Source organism: Triticum dicoccoides, chromosome 6B, assembly GCF_002162155.2.
Source record: "Triticum dicoccoides isolate Atlit2015 ecotype Zavitan chromosome 6B, WEW_v2.0, whole genome shotgun sequence".
NCBI classification, from domain to species: domain Eukaryota; kingdom Viridiplantae; phylum Streptophyta; class Magnoliopsida; order Poales; family Poaceae; genus Triticum; species Triticum dicoccoides.
In genome coordinates this window covers 598,510,731-598,532,118 of record NC_041391.1, presented here as the reverse complement: position 1 = coordinate 598,532,118, position 21,388 = coordinate 598,510,731, and positions in this window count along the sequence as shown.

The window sequence follows — 21,388 nt, the reverse complement described above, 5'->3', positions numbered from 1 at the left end:
TGCATGAGTTTATCCTTCTACATCATATCATCTTGCTTAAAGCGTTACTCCATTCTTATGAACTTAATACTCTAGATGCATGCTGGATAGCGGTCGATGTGTGGAGTAATAGTAGTAGATGCAGGCAGGAGTCGGTCTAATTGTTTTGGATGTGATGCCTGTATACATGATCATGCCTAGATAACGTCATAATTATTCGCTTTTCTATCAATTGCTTGACAGTAATTTGTTCACCCACCGTAATACTTATGCTCTCGAGAGAAGCCTCTCGTGAAACCTATGGCCCCGGGTCTATCTCTTATCATATTTGCTTTCAATCTACTTTTATTTGCATCTTTACTTTTCTTGCATCTATATCATAAAATACCAAAAATATATCTATCTTATCATACTATCTCTATTAGATACCACTTTCGCAAGTGGCCGTGAAGGGATTGACAACCCCTTTTGCGTTGGTTGCGAGTTCTCAGCTTGTTTATGTAGGTGCATGGGACTTTTGAGGAGCCTCCTACTGGATTGATACCTTGGTTCTCAAAAACTGAGGGAAATACTTACGCTACACTTTGCTGCATCACCCTCTCCTCTTCAGGGAAAACCAAGGCTAGCTCAAGACGTAGCAAGAAGGATTTCTGGCACCGTTGCCGGGGAGGTCTTCGCTCAAGTCAAGACATACCAAGTACCCATCACAAACTCATCTCCCTCGCATTTACATCATTTGCCATTTTCCTCTCGTTTTCCTATCCCCCACTTCACCCTTGCCATTTTATTCGCCCTCTCTTTCCCAATCTCCTCCTCTCTTTTGGTTTGTCATTCTGTTTGCTTGTATGTTGGATTACTTGTTGCCATGGCACAAGATAATACCAAGTTGTGTGATTTCTCGAATACCAATAATAATGATTTGCTTAGTACTCCGATTGCTCCTCTTAATGATGTTGAGTCTTGTGAAATCAATACTGCCTTGCTGAATCTTGTTATGAAAGATCAATTCGCCGACCTTCCTAGTGAAGATGCCGCTACTCATATAAACAATTTTGTTGATTTGTGTGACATGCAAAAGAAGAAAGATACGGATAACAATATTGTCAAATTGAAGTTATTTCCATTTTCACTTAGAAATCGTGCTAAAGTTTGGTGTTCATCTTTGCCAAAAAATAGTATTGATTCTTGGAACAAGTGCAAAGATGCTTTTATCTCTATGTATTTTCCTCCCGCTAAGATCATCACTCTTAGGAACGATATTATGAATTTTAAACAACTTGATCATGAGCATGTTGCCCAATCTTGGGAAAGAATGAAATTGATGCTTCGCAATTGCCCTACTCATGGTTTGAATTTATGGATGATCATACAAAAATTTTATGCCGGTTTGAACTTTACTTCTAGAAATCTCTTAGATTCGGCCGTGGGAGGCATGTTTATGGAAATTACATTAGGAGATACTAAAAAATTGCTTGATAATATTATGGCTAATTATTCTCAATGGCACACCGAAAGATCTTCTAGTAAAAAAGTGCATGCTATAGAAGAAATCAATGTTTTGAGTGGAAAGATGGATGGACTCATGCAGATGTTTGCTACTAAAAATACTCCTCTTTATCCCAATGATATGCCTTTGTCTTCTTTGATTGAGAGTAATAATGAATCTATGGATGTGAATTTTGTTGGTAGGAATAATTTTGGAAACAATGCTTATAGAGGAAATTTTAATGCTAGACCGTTCCCTAGTAACCCCTCTAATAATTATGGAAATTCCTACAATAATTCTTATGGTAATTTTAATAAGATGCCCTCTGATTTTGAGAATAGTGTGAAAGAATTTATGATTTCTCAAAAGAATTTTAATGCTTTGCTTGAAGAAAAATTGCTCAAAGTTGACGATTTGGCTAGGAACGTTGATAGACTTCCGCTTGATGTTAATTCTCTTAAACTTGGATCCTCTTCTCCTAAGCATGATATCAATGAGTCTCTCAAAGTAATGAGAATCTCCATTGACGAGTGCAAGGAAATAACCGCTAGATTGCGTGCTAAAAAGGAAAGCTTTATAAAAGCGTGTTCTTCTAATCTACATGAAAATAATGATGAGGATATTAAAGTTATTGATGCGTCTCCTATTAGATCTATGTTTTGCAGTATGAATTTTGATGATTATGGGACTGATGATGAATCAACTTTGCCTAGAAGGCGTCCCAAAAATTCGGAATCTTTAGATCTTAATGCTAAATTTGGTAAAAGAGAGATTGGAGAATCCTCAACTTCTAATAATGTTGAACCTACTATCTCGGATTTAAAGGAATTTGATTATGATAATTTGTCGCGACCGGTTTTTCCGGGTATTAATTCCTAGAAAATGGCCCTTGTGCTCATCAGCATCAGGATTACTGTTAGCTTATGAGGCACCAACTTGACACAGAAATTCCAAGCAAAACACAAAAAATGTAGTACAAGACCATTCTGGTCTATGAGTACAACAAATGGTTTCTAGTGGTTGATGGTGGAAGCGGTTTGTGAATCATCAGTGTCTATGGGACTCCATTTCCCACGGGAACAGCTGACCAGGTTAACTCCTATCTTCGTGAGGCTGCTATCACCATTGCATGGGTTCCGGGGCTGTCATCAAGGTCGCTGCTCTCCGTGCAAGAAATCTGGCCAAGACAATAGCCAGGGACAAGCCAGTGAGTACTTTGAATGTACTCGCAAACATTATGATCACGGGTATAATATAAAGGGCTTATAAAAGAAATGCCACAGTCGGGCGTCTCAGCGACACCACGTAAAGGGCTTATAAAAAAAATAACAAGCATGCCACAGTCGAGCGTCTGAGCGACACCACATAAAGGGCTTATAAAAGAAATGACAAGCATGCCACAGTCGGGCGTCTGAGCGACACCACATAAAGGGCTTATAAATAGTCACAGTGAATACCCAGGAGGTAAAACCATCCCAGGGATACTCGGTATTTCAATTAATATAAAGGTGTTAGTCCATAATAAAAATAATAATCATCATAGGTCTCAAGTCAGGATCCATGTTCTGGTTTAACAATTTTTCTCCTCCGAAGACCGACACTAAGACCAACACTTGACCCATCCCAGACTGTAATCCTTAACCATGGACACGGCTATTCGAATAGGTTTAGTCTCTGGAGAGGGTGTGCTCTTTACCCACTAGTAACGGATTCCTTTAGTCCATCGGGACTAATTCCGTCTACGGCCTTTTTGTTGAAAACACCCTAACTTGCACACACCAGCTTAACTCACACGTGTCTGGAATCACCCACGACACCTGTCAAGCAAACTCTAAGTCGGTAGGCTACAACCTCGCGTAGCATGGGATCGAATTTATGTTGCGCGCTCTAAGGGGTGGCCTCCCCTCTCGGTCTCAACCAGAAACACCCATGCCCCCGGACCAGGTGGCCTGCCTACCAGCTACAACCGGTATCTTCCACCATGGCCTCTCTGTACGGTGTGTTCTAGAAAGAGGTTGACAACTTACTGAAGAGTACTCTACTTGTTGTAGAGACGAGTGGTAGTACAAAACAAGTATGGGGGTTACTGGAATAAGACTCGAGCTAGGGTCGACTCAGGAGGTTTAAGTATTGCCTGCATGATTAGCATAACGAATATATTTCATCCAACAAACAGAGTCACCACTCGTCATACCCCTCATGCCATGCCGGACACACTCGTCTCGACGAGGAACTAGGGACAAGCTCGGGTCTACCCAAGACAGAGACTTTCCCGTCTTCCTTCCGGTAGGCAGGAAAGGCATACGAGGATGATCACTATCACAAGCATGTCCATTTCCAACAGCAAGGAAATTTTCAATAAGCATTCATGCAAATGATCACATCACCACATAAAATATCGAGTCCTACGTATTGAGGTGGTGTCATGATCGTGTCAAACAATGCATGCAAAATATTATGCCAGGGTTCAGAATGCTTGCCTTTAATGTGTGGAAAGGCAGGGTGCACTCCAAAACATTTGAAAGCTTTCTCCTCTCTCCAAAATCCTATTTAAAAATATTTTTGAATCAATATATAGTTTCAAAAACAGTACCAAAAAGTTGTCCGATTTTTTTTGAAATAAATCTTAAAATAAACTAGACAATATTTGAGAGAGGTAGGAAAAAGAACCAACTCATTTGGAGTTGTAATTAAAAAGTTATAGCTAGTCAAAGTCCTGGTCAAAATCTGTTTTTTTAAATAAAACAGAAAAAGAACAGAAAACGTTTCAAAAATGTACACGTCGAAGGCGCATTCTGGAAATGCACTTCCACTTACTCCTGCGTGGACCGCCGCTGGGTCACTGACGGTGGGCTCGCCTGGCCCACTGGTCAGGTTTGACCAGTCCACGCGTGTGTCGTCCCCCTCCGACCGAACAAAGGCGGAGCTCCGGCGAGGATTGCCGGCAAACGGAGGCGTCCCTTGGTGATCTGAGAACATGGGTGTGCTCAGGAGGTCGAGATGAACCCGTGGGTACCCGCCATGGTCGCCAACGTGGATGGAGTCGCCGGCGATGAGCTTCGCGGTGGAGAAGGCATTCGGGTGGATTAGGGGTCCTGGGCTATGGTGGCTCTCGGTCGGGGCTGAGGCGATGGGCGGCTCTGCACGATCACGTGGAGTTGGGTGGTGGCGCTAGATTGCCGGGAGGTGCCTTGGTTGTGACGGAATCGGCCGGGACTTGGCGGCGACCAAACCGGCCGGACTCGGGGAAGATGGCCTTCCCCTCCTCGACTGCTGGCCATGGTAGCTCTAGGGGGATCATTTGAGGTTGCTTGAGGACTCGATTGAGCTCCGGGGCCCTTATATAGGCGGTGGAGGTCGGTCCCGAGGAGGCCGGTGATAAGGATGATGGCGAACCGCCATTCTGTGCGGCAGGGCGACATGGAGGCGACGAGAGCTAGCCGACGAGCGAGAGGATAAGCTTGCGCAGCTCCCAGGGGCAGGTGGCGAGCCGGGGTGGCTCGAGCGGCACCGACCGTGGCAGAGGCGCACTGCGGACGCTGGCGTGCCACCAAGAGTGCCCTGACGGCGGTGCTGTAGGGTGCTAGGGCTGCTTGGAGGTTTATGGTGAGAAGGGGAGTGTGTGGCGCGGCTTTGTAGTGTGGGGCCAAACCAGGGGCGCGACGCGGCGGCTCGGGTGCGCGGCTGCAGTTTGCGCGCTCTGGGCGCGCCCAGTGCACGCCCACCATCTGCTCGACGAAATGCCATGGCCTGCTAGGTGGCTTGGTTGGAGCTGGGGATTAGCAGGTCTAGTCTAGGGGTAGCTGGGATGCTAGTGGACATGCCTGTTGGGTCAGAGGATTAGGTCCACAATGCAAACCAAAACTCATGCCAAATCTGTCCATGCACTCCAGGTGTTTGACAAAATGCCACAGGCACCTAGGCTTTTCTTGGAGTGGCCAAATCCTCCAGATCCTAGTCTCATTAGATGCACAAGAGGGTGGTGAGGTTAGTTTGTACAAAGCACAAACTTGTTAGTGCAAGTTTTGCAAAACTACAATTCTGGACAGGAGGTAAATGGCATCATCTCATGAACCAAAAGTATTCCAATGGTTGCATGCTACTGGACTAAGGGGTTTTGTAGGGTGGTCTACAAGCAGGCGAAACAATCAAGGGCCAAAGAGCAAGCAAGAATATGGATGTTGTACAAACCATCATGTTGGACCAGAATGAAGATGAGGTTCATTCACTCAAAATTTTCAAATAACATCACTGGGTTTTTGCATAAAGTTGAATCATATGCTACTACCAACATCCCATAATTTTGGTGGAAGCTAGAAAGAAATATTTAAATGAGTTGTAGTGCAAAACTGCCCACTGGACCAGAGAAGAGAATTGGGTGTAGAGCTCAAAATATTTCATGAATAAAAGTTATTTTTGCATAAAAGTGATTTAAAAACATCACCTGACATCTCCAAATTTTGGTTGGAATTTTAAGTGAATGTATCAAATGGTTGAAGTTCAAATATGGCCATATAACCTTGGAAAACCATTTTTCAAGAAAATTAAGATCAAGCAAATTAATTATGTAATTAGTTCTACTAATAAAATAAAAGTTTTTCTTGAGAGGCTAAACAAGCCCAATAACATATTTGAAAGGTTTTCTTCTTGGGGAAAACACCATAATAACAAGAGAGAGAGAAAATGGTCCAAAAAACAAAAGGAAGCCTAGAAAATAAAATTTTTAATTTCCTGGCAAAATTTTAATTAACAAAACAAGGTCAAAATTTTGGGGTGTCACAACACTACCCTCCTTAAGAAAAATCTCGTCCTCGAGATTTGCTAAGAGCGGTTTTGAAAAACAAATACCCCACGGTTACGTGTCTTTGCAAGCATGGTATGTGTTTGAGCGGAGGTGAGTCTGCTGCCGTGGTGCTGTGTGAAATGAAATAATCCACGTCGTGAGAAGATATACGATGTAGCAACTCAGGGAAAAGAAATCTCACTCCATGATTCTTCGCGAGAGAAACAGTAATAGTCAAACCGTAACAGAACTACTCACATTAATAGAAACTAAATAATTTACTCGCCGCACAAACTTGGGGTACCACGCATAAGTTACAACACATAAGTAAAAGTTGCAAGAATAAACATAGCAGCGACGTCTATAATGCAAATGGTAACTGGACGGGGTCCCGAGAAAATATCTCTGGAACTGGAACGCACTCCTCTTCTATCGGGGAAAGCGGATTGATCAGACGATGAATGTGTCTCTCTTGCTCTGGCCTCAGTGGTCTGCCGATGGTGATCTGAGGATTTAAGTCCGCGAGACTCTGGAGGTAACCCATTACTCGCTGGGTCAAACGTTCTTGAGCGATGACGTACTGGACCAGGTTGGCCAGTACTGGGTCTCTCTCAATCCGTCTACCAGGAAAAGATGTTACTTCTCCGGGTGCTGCACGGCTCGGAAAGTAATAATACCCTCGTTCACTGGCATAGGGTACCGCAAATCGAAGGCGAGCGAGTGCTTCGCAAGCAGCAGCTTCTATGGCCATATGTGCGGTTGGCATTGATTTCCCCATGAAGGAGACTTCCGTTGGATCTTGGTTGGAGTCTATGGGAGGGATGTGTACTGCTGCCCAATATTTCGAGGTGGAAGGTGTGATTCTCGATTTGAACAGCTCGTACTGGTGTGGCTGGTTAGAACCCATGGTACTGCAGGTAAAGTCCCACAATATTTTGACAAAGCTACCTGGGGTTGCATCTGGGGTTCTCAGATAAATACTGGGGCTCGGCAAGACTAGAAAAAGGTTGTGAGGGTGGTGCACAAGGTGTGGGGTGCTTGGTAAGGTCACGAGGTGGCCTTTTTATAGCACTGGAGCTGGGTCATTTTATCGTGGTGAAAGGTAACAAATTTGCCAGCTTAGCTCCAAGGGTCGAGGTCAAGGCCACAGATACATACCTCACTAAAGTGACGTATCACTGTGGGGGTTGTCGGGGTTGTCTTGGTAGCTGAGCCTGGAAAAATATGCAACTGCGTGCTGACGCAATTATGCAAGGTTACTATCTAACATAGGGGCATAACAACAGGCTACGTTAATTCACAAGGTCACACGGTTACAAAGCGAGGATACACTGAGACTTGGCACTACTCGGGTGACTTAGTCTACCTCATTTATATCCAAACGGGTGTGCCTTGTGGATGTCGAGGCTTCTCCACGGTTCTCACCGTTGGAATTATCCGGAGATGGTGGAGGAACTGCAGGGTCGGGGTAGCGATGATGACCATCGCGGGGATTGTTAGCCACAATCCTGTTGGAGTGTGCTCCCAAAAGGCGACGAAGCACTTCTAGGGTCATCAAAGCATCTCGGTTGACGGCTGGAGCTGACCTCAGGGTCTCGATCGGGTGTCCGAACAGCACGACTGGGTTGTCGGCGTCAGGCTCATCTTCTCCTCTTGCTGGGGTTCGACGAACCAGCTCTCCACGAGCTGCGATCAGATCAATGGTGATTTGATTGAATAGTGACTCTAGTGCACCTACATAGCGCACTAGGTGCAATAATGCAGGATCTGTCTCGTGATCTCCATTGGCAACTTGGGGTGGTCTACCATACCCTTCGCGTCTGGGGTAGTAGTAGAACGAGCGACAGTTAACTCTGGGCGACAATTGCCGGAGTTGAACTATAGCCTCTCGAGCACCTATCTAGATGGCTTGTGGCTCGAAGGAAGTTGTCCTTCCGGTGAACCTGTAGGGGCATTCTGGAGATAGACCCCTACCATAGATGTGCACAGTGGCCCAGAATTGACGGCTTTCACGGCCCATGGGTCCTTGGTACACAACATATTCTGGGGGCTCTTCTAACGCATAGGCACGATGGGTGAGGTTTGCGAGTATGGTCACAAAACCTCCAAGGTTGGTTGCTGTGGTCTCATTGTGTACTACGGGGCCAGGCATTATGGCTCGGTTTGGGGTAGAGAATGTGATGTGCTGGGTTGGGGCTCGCGTGACCTTTTCATAGAAAAAGGGGACGGAGTCTTCCTTCGCACGCTTGCGAATGAGACATTTTGGGTGCTGGTCACTAGCGCGTGATAGACATGCTAGGTTGATAGGTTGGGCACCGACTGCCAAAAGTGTCGGGGTCACTGTGTGGCTATCTTGCACGAGAAGCTTGGCTGGGGTTTGGTTAAGGTCTGGTGGGTTGGTTTGCCTAAGTTTTTCGACCTGGCTAAGATAGGATTAGCCAATGGTCAGCCTGACTCTGATACCAAGTTTGTCGCGACCGGTTTTTCCGGGTATTAATTCCCTGAAAATGGCCCTTGTGCTCATCAGCCCCAGGATTACTGTTAGCTGATGAGGCACCAACTTGACACAGAAATTCCAAGAAAAACACAAAAAATGTAGTACAAGACCATTCTGGTCTGTGAGTACAACAAATGGTTTCTAGTGGTTGATGGCGGAAGCGGTTTGTGAATGATCAGTGTCTATGGGACTCCATTTCCCATGGGAACAGCTGACCAGGTTAACTCCTATCTTCGCGAGGCTGCTATCACCATTGCGTGGGTTCCGGGGCTGTCATCAAGGTCGCTCCTCTCCGTGCAAGCAATCTGGCCAAGACAATAGCCAGGGACAAGACAGTGAGTACTTTGAATGTACTCGCAAACATTATGATCACGGGTATAATATAACAACAATGTTCCGAAATATTTATGCTCATGACGTCAGTCACAAAAGGTAAATAAATCTCTGATGCATGTAAGCAGGTTATTTATGAAAATGCAATAACATATTAATAATAAAAGGCACCGATTGGGTGTCTGAAGCGACACCTCGAAAGGTCAGTAAATAAAGAGGAATACCTCAGTTGGACGCCTGAGCGACACCACATAAAGGGCTTATAAAAGAAATGCCACAGTCGGGCGTCTCAGCGACACCACATAAAGGGCTTATAAAAGAAATGCCACAGTCGGGCGTCTCATCGACATTACATACAAGGCTTATAAAAGAAATAACTAGCATGCCACAGTCGAGCGTCTGAGCGACACCACATAAAGGGCTTATAAAAGAAATGACAAGCATGCCACAGTCGGGCGTCTGAGCGACACCACATAAAGGGCTTATAAATAGTCACAGTGAATACCCAGGAGGTAAAACCATCCCAGGGATACTCGGTATTTCAATTAATATAAAGGTGTTAGTCCATAATAAAAATAATAATCATCATAGGTCTCAAGTCACGATCCATGTTCTGGTTTAATAGTTTTTCTCCTCCGAAGACCGACACTAAGACCAACACTTGACCCATCCCAAACTGTAATCCTTAACCATGGACACGGCTATTCGAATAGGTTTAGTCTCTGCACAGGGTGTACTCTTTACCCACGAGTAACGGATTCCTTTAGTCCATCGGGACTAATTCCGTCTACGGCCTTCTTGTTGAAAACACCCTAACTTGCACACACCAGCTTAACTCACACGTGTCTGGAATCACCCACGACACCTGTCAAGCAAACTCTAAGTGGGGAGGCTACAACCTCGCGTAGCATGGGATCAAATTTATAGTGCGCGCTCTAAGGGGTGGCCTCCCCTCTCGGTCTCAACCGGAAACACCCATGCCCCCGGACTAGGTGGCCTGCCTACCAGCTACAACTGGTATCTTCCACCATGGCCTCTCTGTACGGTGTGTGCTATAAAGAGGTTGACAACTTACTGAACCGTACTCTACTTGTTGTAGAGACGAGTGGTAGTACGAAACAAGTATGGGGGTTACTGGAACAAGACTCGATCTAGGGTCGACTCAGGAGGTTTAAGTATTCCCTGCATGATTAGCATAACGAATATATTTCATCCAACAGACAGAGTCTCCACTCATCATACCCCTCATGCCATGCCGGACACACTCGTCTCGACGAGGAACTAGGGACAAGCTCGGTTCTACCCAAGATAGAGGCTTTCCCGTTTTCCTTCCGGTAGGCACGAAAGGCATACGAGGATGATCACTATCACAAGCATGTCCATTTCCAACAGCAAGGAAATTTTCAGTAAGCATTCATGCAAATGATCACATCACCACATAAAATAACGAGTTCTACATATTGAGGTGGTGTCATGATCGTGTCAAACAATGCATGCAAAATATTATGTCATGGTTTAGAATGCTTGCCTTCAATGTGTGGAAAGGCAGGGTGCACTCCAAAACATTTGAAAGCTTTCTCCTCTCTCCAAAATCCTATTTAAAAATATTTTTGAATCAATATATAGTTTCAAAAACAGTACCAAAAAGTTGTCTGAATTTTTTTGAAATAAATCTTAAAATAAACTAGACAATATTTGAGAGAGGTAGGAAAAAGAATCAACTCATTTGGAGTTGTAATTAAAAAGTTATAGCTAGTCAAAGTCCTGGTCAAAATCTGTTTTTTTAAATAAAACAGAAAAAGAAAAGAAAACGTTTCAAAAATGTACACGTCGAAGGCGCATTCTGGAAATGCGCTTCCACTTACTCCTGCGTGGACCGGCACTGGGTCACTGACAGTGGGCCCGCCTGGCCCACTGGTCAGGTTTGACCAGTCCACGCGCACGTCGTCCCCCTCCGACCGAACAAAGGCGGAGCTCTGGCGAGGATTGCCGGCAAACGGAGGCGTCCCTTGGTGATCTGAGAACATGGGTGTGCTCAGGAGGTCGAGATGAACCCGTGGGTACCCGCCATGGTCGCCGACGTGGACAGAGTCGCCGGCGACGAGCTTCACGGCGGAGAAGGCATTTGGGTGGATTAGGGGTCCTGGGCTATGGTGGCTCTCTGTCAGGGCTGAGGCGATGGGCGGCTCCGCACGATCACGTGGAGTTGGGTGGTGGCGCTAGATTGCTGGGAGGTGCCTTGGTTGCGACGGAATCGGCCGGGACTTGGGGGCGACCGAACAGGCCGGACTCGGGGAAGATGGCCTTCCCCTCCTCGACTGCTGGCCATGGTAGCTCTAGGGGGATCATTTGAGGTTGCTTGAGGACTCGATTGAGCTCCGGGGCCCTTATATAGGCGGTGGAGGTCGGTCCTGAGGCGGCCGGCGATAAGGACGATGGCGAACCGCCATTCTGTGCGGCAGGGCGACGTGGAGGCGACGAGAGCTAGCCGACGAGTGAGGGGATAAGCTTCCCTCGCTCCCAGGGGCAGGTGGCGACCCGGGGTGGCTCGGGCGGCGGCGACCGTGGCAGAGGCGCACTGCGGACGCTGGTGTGCCGCCAAGAGTGCCCTGACAGCGGCGCTGTAGGGTGCCAGGGCCGCTTGGAGGTTTCTGGTGAGAAGGGGAGTGCGTGGCGCGGATTTGCAGTGTGGGGCCAAACCAGGGGCGCGACGCGGCGGCTCGGGTGCGCGGCTGCAGTTGGCGCGCTCTGGGCGTGCCCAGTGCACGCCCACCATCTGCTCGACGAAATGACATGGCCTGCTAGGTGGCTTGGTTGGAGCTGGGGATTAGCAGGTCTAGTCTAGGGGTAGCTGGGATGCTAGTGGACATGCCTGTTGGGTCAGAGGATCAGGTCCACAATGCAAACCAAAACTCATGCCAAATCTGTCCATGGACTCCAGGTGTTTGACAAAATGCCACAGGCACCTAGGCTTTTCTTGGAGTGGCCAAATCTTCCAGATCCTAGTCTCTTTAGATGCACAAGAGGCTGGTGAGGTTAGTTTGTACAAAGCACAAACTTGTTAGTGCAAGTTTTGCAAAACTACAATTCTGGATAGGAGGTAAATGGCATCATCTCATGAACCAAATTATCCCAATGGTTGCATGCTACTGGACTTAGGGGTTTTGTAGGGTGGTCTACAAGCAGGGGAAAGAATCAAGGGCCAAAGAGCAAGCAAGAATATGGATGATGTACAAACCATCATGTTGGACCAGAATGAAGATGAGGTTGATTCACTCAAAATTTTCAAATAACATCACTTGGTTTTTGCATAAAGTTGAATCATATGCTACTACCAACATCCCATAATTTTGGTGGAAGCTAGAAAGAAATATTTAAATGAGTTGTAGTGCAAAATTGCCCACTGGACCAGAGAAGAGAATTGGTTGTAGAGCTCAAAATATTTCATGAATAAAAGTTATTTTTGCATAAAAGTTATTTAAAAACATCACCTGACATCTCCAAATTTTGGTTGGAATTTTAAGTGAATTTATCAAATGGTTGAAGTTCAAATATGGCCATATAACCTTGGAAAACCATTTTTCTAGAAAATAAAGATCAAGCAAATTAATTATGTAATTAGTTCTACTAATAAAAGAAAAGTTTTCTTGAGAGGCTAAACAAGCCCAATAACATATTTGAAAGGTTTTCTTCTTGGGGAAAACTCCATAATAACAAGAGAGAGAAAAAAATGGTCCAAAAAACAAAAGGGAGCCCAGAAAATAAATTTTTTAATTTCCTAGAAAAAATTTAATTAACAAAACAAGGTCAAAATTTTGGGGTGTCACATAATTTCTCTTTAAAAAGTTGTATTTCCTTGTTGCAATCCGTTGTTAATTCTCCTCATGCTTATAGTCAAAACAAAGCTTTTACCAAACATATTGTTGATGCCTTGATGCAATCTTATGATGAAAAACTTAATTTGGAAATTTCTATACCTAGAAAACTTAATGATGAGTGGGAACCTACTATAAAGATTAGAATTAAAGATTTTGAGTGTTTTGCTTTGTGTGATTTGGGTGCTAGTGTTTCCACAATTCCGAAAACTTTATGTGATATTCTAGATTTCCATGATCTTGATGATTGCTCTTTAAATTTGCACCTTGTGGATTCCACCATTAAAAAGCCTATGGGAAGGATCAATGATGTTCTTATTGTTGCTAATAGAAATTTGGTGCCCGTAGATTTTATCGTTCTTGATATAGATTACAATCTTTCTTGCCCTATTATTCTTGGTAGACCTTTCCTTAGAACGATTGGTGCGATTATTGATATGAAGGAAGGGAACATTAGATTACAATTTCCTTTAAAGAAAGGCATGGAGGACTTTACAAGAAATAAAGTCAAATTACCTTATGAATCTATCATGCGTGCTACTTATGAATCAAGTGCCAAAGATGGCACTCGTTAGATCTATCCTTGCTTTTATGCCTAGCTAGGGGCGTTAAACGATAGCGCTAGTTGGGAGGCAACCCAATTTTCTTTATGTTCTTTGTTTTTATTCCTGTTTAGTTTTAAATTTTGTTTCTACTTTCTGTTTAGATGTGTTTTTATCTTTTGTTTAGTGTTTGTGCCAAGTAGAACCTATAGGATAAACTATGATGATGGTTGATTTGATTCTGCTGAAAAACAGAAACTTTCTGCCCACGAGAAAAAATTCAATAAATCACAGAAAATAGCTTTTGCGTTGATTCTTTTTGATTCTGATCAATAAACAAATTTTCCAGTACTTCCTATTTTTGTAGGATTTTTACAGTTCCAGAAGTTTTCGTTAGTTACAGATTGCTACAGACTGTTCTGTTTTTGACAGATTCTGTTTTTCGTGTGTTGTTTACTTATTTCAATGCATCTATGGCTAATAAATTAGTTTATAAACCATAAGGAAGTTGGAATACAGTAGTGTTAATACCAAAATAAATAAAGAATGAGTTCATTGCTGTACCTTATGTGGTGGTTTTGTCTTCTTTCACTAACGGAGCTTATAAGATTTCCTGTTGAGTTTTGTGTTGTGAAGTTTTCAAGTTTTGGGTAAAGCTTTTATGGACTATGGAATAAAGAGTGGCAAGAGCCTAAGCTTGGGGATGCTTATGGCACCCCAAGATATTCAAGAATAGCCAAGAGCCTAAGCTTGGGGATGCCCCGGTAAGGCATCCCCTCTTTCGTCTTCGTTCATCGGTAACTTTACTTGGAGCTATATTTTTATTCGCTACACGATGGGTGTTTTGCTTGGAGCGTTGTGTATTATATTGGTATTTGCTTGTTAGTTTACCACAATGATCCTTAATGTAACACACCTTTTTGGAGAATCCTATTTGATTAGAATTTGCTAGAATACTCTATGTGCTTCACTTATATTTTTTGAGCTTGATAGTTTTTGCTCTAGTTCTTCACTTATATCTTTTAGAGTATGGTGGTGGATTAATTTTATAGAAATTGCTAGTCTCTCATGCTTCACTTATATTATTTTGAGAGTCTCTTAGAACAAGACGGTATTTGCTATGGTTTTAATTTGGTCCTAGAATGATGAGCATCCAAGTTGGGTATAATAAAAACTATCATAGAAAGTGAATTGGATGCTATGATCAATTTGATGTTTGATAATTGTTTTGAGAAATGGAGGTAGTAATATTAAAGTCAGGCTAGTTGGGTGATTATGGATTTAAAGTATGCTTGTGTTGAAGTTTGTGATTCCCGTAGCATGCACGTATGATGAACCGCTTTGTGATGAAGTTGGAGCACAATTTTATTTATTGATTGTCTTCCTTATGAGTGGCAGTCGGGGACGAGCGATGGTCTTTTCCTACCAATCTATCCCCCTAGGAGCATGCGTGTATTGATTTGGTTTTTGATGACTTCTAAATTTTTACAACAAGTATATGATTTCTTTTGATTAATGTTGAGTCCATGGATTATACGCACTCTTCTCACCCCTCCATTATTGCTAGCCTCTCTTGTATCATGCAACTTTCACCGGTACCATACACCCACCATACTCCTTCCTCAAAACAGCCACCATACCTACCGATTATGGTATTTCCATAGCCATTCCGACATATATTGCCATGCAACTTTCCACCATTCCGTTCATATGACACGCATTACTTTTGTCATATTGATTTTTGCATGAACATGTAGTTGACATTATATTTGTGGCAAAGCCACCATTCATAATTCTTTCATACATGTCACTCTTGATTCATTGCATATCCCGGTACACTGCCGAAGGCATTCATATAGAGTCATATTTTGTTCTAAGTATCATGTTGTAATTGTTGAGTGGTAAATCCATAAAAGTGTGATGATCATCATTATTAGAGCATTGTCCCAGTGAGGAAAGGATGATGGAGACTATGATTCCCCCATAAGTCGGGATGAGACTCTGGACGAAAAAAGGGGGAGTGGCCATAAAAAAATAGAGAAAAGGCCCAATAAAAAAATGAGAGAAAAAGAGAGATGGGACAATGCTACTATCCTTTTACCACACTTGTGCTTCAAAGTAGCACCATGATCTTCATGATAGAGAGTCTCATATGTTGTCACTTCCATTTACTAGTGGGAATTTTTCATTACAAAACTTGGCTTGTATATTCCAATGATGGGCTTCCTCAAATGACCTAGGTCTTCATGAGCAAGCAAGTTGGATGCACCCCACTAGTTTTCTTTTGTTGAGCTTTCATATATTTATAGCTCTAGTGCATCCGTTGCATGGCAATCCCTACCCACTCACATTGATATCTATTAATGGGCATCTCCATAGCCCATTGATACGCCTAGTTGATGTGAGACTATCTTCTCCTTTTTTTGTCTTCTCGACAACCACCGTTCTATTCCACATATAGTGCTATGTCCATGGCTCACGCTCATGTATTGCGTGAAAGTTGAAAAAGTTTGAGATTATTAAAGTATGAAAAAATTGCTTGGCTCGTCATCGGGGTTGTGCATGATTAAATACTTTGTGTGATGAAGATAGAGCTTAGCCAGACTATGTGATTTTGTAGGGATAACTTTCTTTTGGCCATGCTATTTTGAGAAGACATGATTATTTGCTTAGTATGCTTGAAGTATTACTATTTCTTATGTTAATATGAACTTTTATTTTGTATTACTTGGATCTAGACATTCATGCCACAATGAAAGAAAATTACATTATGAATTATGCTAGGTAGCATTCCACATCAAAAATTCTCTTTTTCTCATTTACCTACTCGAGGACGAGCAGGAATTAAGCTTGGGGATGCTTGATACGTCTCCAACGTATCTATAATTTTTGATTGTTCCATGCTATTATATTACCTGTTTTGGATGCCTATGGGCTTTATTTTACATATTTATATCATTTTTGGGACTAACCTACTAACCGGAGGCCCAGCCCGTATTGCTGTTTTTTTCCCTATTTCAGTATTTCGAACAAAAGGAATATCAAAGGGAGTCCAAACGGAATGAAACCTTCGGGAGCGATATTTTTGGAACAAATCTGATCCGGAGAGCTTAGGGTGCAAGTCAAGAAAGCTCCGAGGGCCCCACGAGATAGGAGGGCGCGCCCCCTAGTAGGGCACGCCCCCCTGTCTCGTGGGCCCCTCGGGCGTCCACCGACGTACTTCCTCCTCCTATATATACCTATGGACCCCGAAAACATCCAGGGGCACCACGAAACACAATTTCCACCACTTTAACCTTCTGTATCCGCGAGATCCCATCTTGGAGCCTTCGCCGGCACTCTACCGGAGGGGGAATCGACCACGGAGGGCCTCTACATCAACATCCTTGCCCCTCCTATGAGTTGTGAGTAGTTTACCACAGACCTACAGGTCCATAGTTATTAGCTAGATGGCTTCTTATCTCTTTTTGGATATTAATACAATGATCTCCCCCTCTCTTGTGGAGATCTATTCAATGTAATCTCTTTTTGGGTGTGTTTGTCAAGATCCGATGAATTGTGAGTTTATGTTCAGATTTATCTATGGTTATTAATTGAATCTTCTCTGAATTCTTTTGTGTATGATTGAGTTATCTTTGCAAGTCTCTTCGAATTACTGGTCTGGTTTGGCCTACTAGATTGATCTTTCTTGCCATGGGAGAAGTGCTTAGCTTTGGGTTCAATCTTGCGGTGTTCTTACCCAGTGACAGAAAGGGTTGCAAGACACGTATTGTATTGTTGCCATCGAGTATAACAAGATGGGGTTTATATGATATTGCATGAGTTTATCCTTCTACATCATATCATCTTGCTTAAAGCGTTACTCCGTTCTTATGAACTTAATACTCTAGATGCATGCTGGATAGCGGTCGATGTGTGGAGTAATAGTAGTAGATGCAGGAAGTTGTCGGTCTACTTGTTTTGGATGTGATGCCTATATACATGATCATGCCTAGATAACGTCATAATTATTCGCTTTTCTATCAATTGCTTGAGAGTAATTTGTTCACCCACCGTAATACTTATGCTCTCGAGAGAAGCCTCTAGTAAAACCTATGGCCCCCGGGTCTATCTCTTATCATATTTCCTTTCAATCTACTTTTATTTGCATCTTTACTTTTCTTGCATCTATATCATAAAATACCAAAAATATATCTATCTTATCATACTATCTCTATGAGATCTCACTTTCGCAAGTGGCCGTAAAGGGATTGACAACCCCTTTTTGCATTGGTTGTGAGTTCTCAGTTTGTTTGTGTAGGTGCGAGGGACTTTTGAGGAGCCTCCTACTGGATTGATACCTTGGTTGTCAAAAACCGAGGGAAATACTTACGCTACACTTTGCTGCATCACCCTCTCCTCTTTGGGGAAAACCAACGCTAGCTCAAGACGTAGCAATCTCTTGTGTATTGGTATTCCAAGAAACAAAAATCGGTATCCTTATCCACCTCCGAAGCGGAATACATTGTTGTTGTTCATGTTGTGCTCAATTACTTTGGATGACCCAAACTCTTAAAGATTATGGGATATATGTGAAACATGTTCCATTGCTTTGTGACAATGAAAGTGCTATCAAAATTGGTCATAATCCCGTGCAACATTCTCGAACTAAGCATATTGAAGTTCGTCATCATTTCATTCGAGATCATGTTGCTAAGGGTGACGTTAATCTTAAGCATGTTCGCACCGAAAAGCAATTAGCGGATATTTTCACTAAACCACTTGATGAGAAAGTGTTTTCCAGGTTGAGAGGTGAATTGAACATCATTGATGCTTCAAACTTGGAGTAGAAACTCCATTGGATACATGCAAAACATGAGCTTATGACTAATCCTTGATATTTCTCCTATGATGAAAATCTTATGTCTTGGATATATTTGCATCTTGCATGTTATCTAACCCATGTAGGTACTTGGTTGAATCAAATTCCATGGGATTTTAACCTACTCATATCTTGAGCAATCTCTACATCACCAAGTCTTTACACTATGGTGGTTGAAGACAAGGAAGCACGAAACCATTCAAACATATCCTTTGACAAATTCTATGTTAAGTTTCATGATTATCTTTTTTGGATATACAAGTGCTCTTCCTTGCAAGAACTAACCCATGTAGGAAGATGAACTCAAAATTCCAAGTGGTGCTCCCAACTCTTGATCAGCAACATCAACCTTGAGCAACCCACACAAGTTCAACTACATGATCCACACCACCACCCGAGGTATGTTATTCCATCTTAGAGAAGCTTTACTCTGAGTCATGAGCTAAAGCAACTCGACAAGATGTGAGTACATCAAGATGCTTAAACGAAAAATGGTAACCCCATTTTGAGCTTAAACAATGAGTATGACCTATGATCAGGTAATCTCGCTTGACTCCTAAGTCAATATACTCTAACATAGGTGACTTTGTCACCGACCAATTCTAGATGAAGTTCTCTTGTGTTCTTTTCTATGCCCTTGCATTTGCTTCATGCATGTTTGTTTCCCCTTTCAAAAAAAACTTCATCTAGATTTCTTTCTTTTCTGTTTGCTCTGCATTTCCCGCATTCCAATTCATTGCATATCATTCAGTTAATTCCTTGCAAATCTTTGTGAGATCTTACTAGTCTAGTGAGCTGAGGTGACAAGTGTTTTCTCTGCGATGAATTCGGCCTCACCGATTTGTTGTTTTGGGCCGAACCGAATCATACCACTCGGTGCTACCGATTTCACAACAGGAAAAACATTTTGCCACTTATTCATCTTTACTTTTGATCCAGCTCCACTCAATGAATCTTGTCCTCTACAAGCATCACATTTTTATCAGTGCTTTGTGCTGTGACTCAAGGACCAAACCCATTCACGACAAATTCCAGAAGGCCCTTCTTGGAAATTGATGTCAAAGGGGGAGAGAGAGATCACATCAAAGCTTATCACTTAGAGAGAAGCTTATCACTTTCAAAGGGAGAGAGTATCACTTCCACAGGGGGAGAAAGAGATCTCCAGGGGGAGAGAATACTCAAGTAGAAAGTAATTCCCACGGATCCCAGATGCTTGGTGTTCAAGAGGAGAGATGCCACATGTCTTCTTGAGGGGAAAGACATGTTCATATGTGCTTATTCGCATTAGCTCTGTTCATTTGTTTCTTTGGGCTCTGATTTTCTGTTCCCTATCTTCTCCCAGTATCCCATGCTAGATTCAGGGGGAGCAAGACATCTAAGGGAAGGAGATCATTTAAATTCATTGCATATCTTTACCTTTGGGGACATGTCTAATCCAATGTGGTACTTAGTACTGACTTTCTACATGTCATCCCAGTCTTGGTATTCTTGTGGTTTCTTCTGTTTGCTCTGGCTAGTAGATGTATCTGTGTTATTGAAAGTGCAACTATCCCTAGGTGGTTTTGGTAATTCCTAACAACATATAGCTCATTGAGCTAATACTATTCCAAGACAAGTATTTCAGGAAAGCTCAATGAATGACATGGCACTGATGAGGAAAGTGGATCCCTTAAAATACTAAGGATAAAAGGACTGGCTCAAGCTCAAAAGCTCAAGACTCTACATTTTATATTTCAGTGATCCAAGATCACATTGAGTCTATAGGAAAAGCCAATACTATCAAGGAGGGATGAGGTGTTGCTTAATGAGTTTCTTGCTCCATAGTGCTTAGTGATATGCTCCAAAACCCTCAACTACTTTCTCACATCCACATATGACATAAACATAAAGTCAAACTCGGCCCCACCGATTCTTTCTATCCGGCGCCACCGAGTTCAGATGTCATAGCCACTGCCACAAACCCTAGGCAAATCGGTCTTACCGATAGGGATCTCGGTCTCACCGAGATGGGATTGTAATCTCTCGGTTTCCCTTCGTAACGTTTCGGTCTAACCGAAGTGAGCGACCGGTCCCACCGAGATTGCAATGTAAACTCTCTGTTTTCTTTTTGTAACATTTCGGCACCAAAAAGAGCGAATTGGTCCCACCGAGTTTACCTGACCAACTCTCTGGTTAGCTAATTACCAAAATCGGTCCCACCGAGTTTGTGTAATTGGTCTCACCGAGATTATGTTATGCCCTAACTCTAACCATATCTGTCCTACCGAGTTGCATGTCGGTCCCACCGAAATCACTAACGGTCACTAGGTTTACTAAATCGGTCCGACCGAGTTTGTTGATTCGGTCCCACCGAGATTGGTAAATTCTGTGTAACGGTTAGATTTTGTGTGGAGGCTATATATACCCCTCCACCTCCTCTTCATTCGTGGAGAGAGAGCCATCAGAACAAACCTACACTTCCAACTTACCATTTCTGAGAGAGAACTACCTACTCATGTGTTGAGGCCAAGATATTCCATTCCTACCATATGAATCTTGATCTCTAGCCTTGCCCAAGTTGCTTGCCACTCAAATCTTCTTTCCACCAGATCCAAATCCTATGAGAGAGAGTTGAGTGTTGGGGAGACTATCATTTGAAGCACAAGAGCAAGGAGTTCATCATCAACACACCATTGCTTCTTGGAGAGTGGTGTCTCCTAGATTGGCTAGGTGTCACTTGGGAGCCTCCGACAAGATTGTGGAGTTGAACCAAGGAGTTTGTAAGGGCAAGGAGATCGCCTACTTCGTGAAGATCTACCGCTAGTGAGGCAAGTCCTTCGTGGGCGACGGCCATGGTGGGATAGACAAGGTTGCTTCTTCGTGGACCCTTCATGGGTGGAGCCCTCCGTGGACTCGTGCAACCATTACCCTTTGTGGGTTGAAGTCTCCATCAACATGGATGTCCGATGGCACCACCTATCGGAACCACGGCTCAAAAATCACCGTGTCTCCAAATTGCGTTTGAAATCTCCAAACCCTTCCCTTTACCTTCT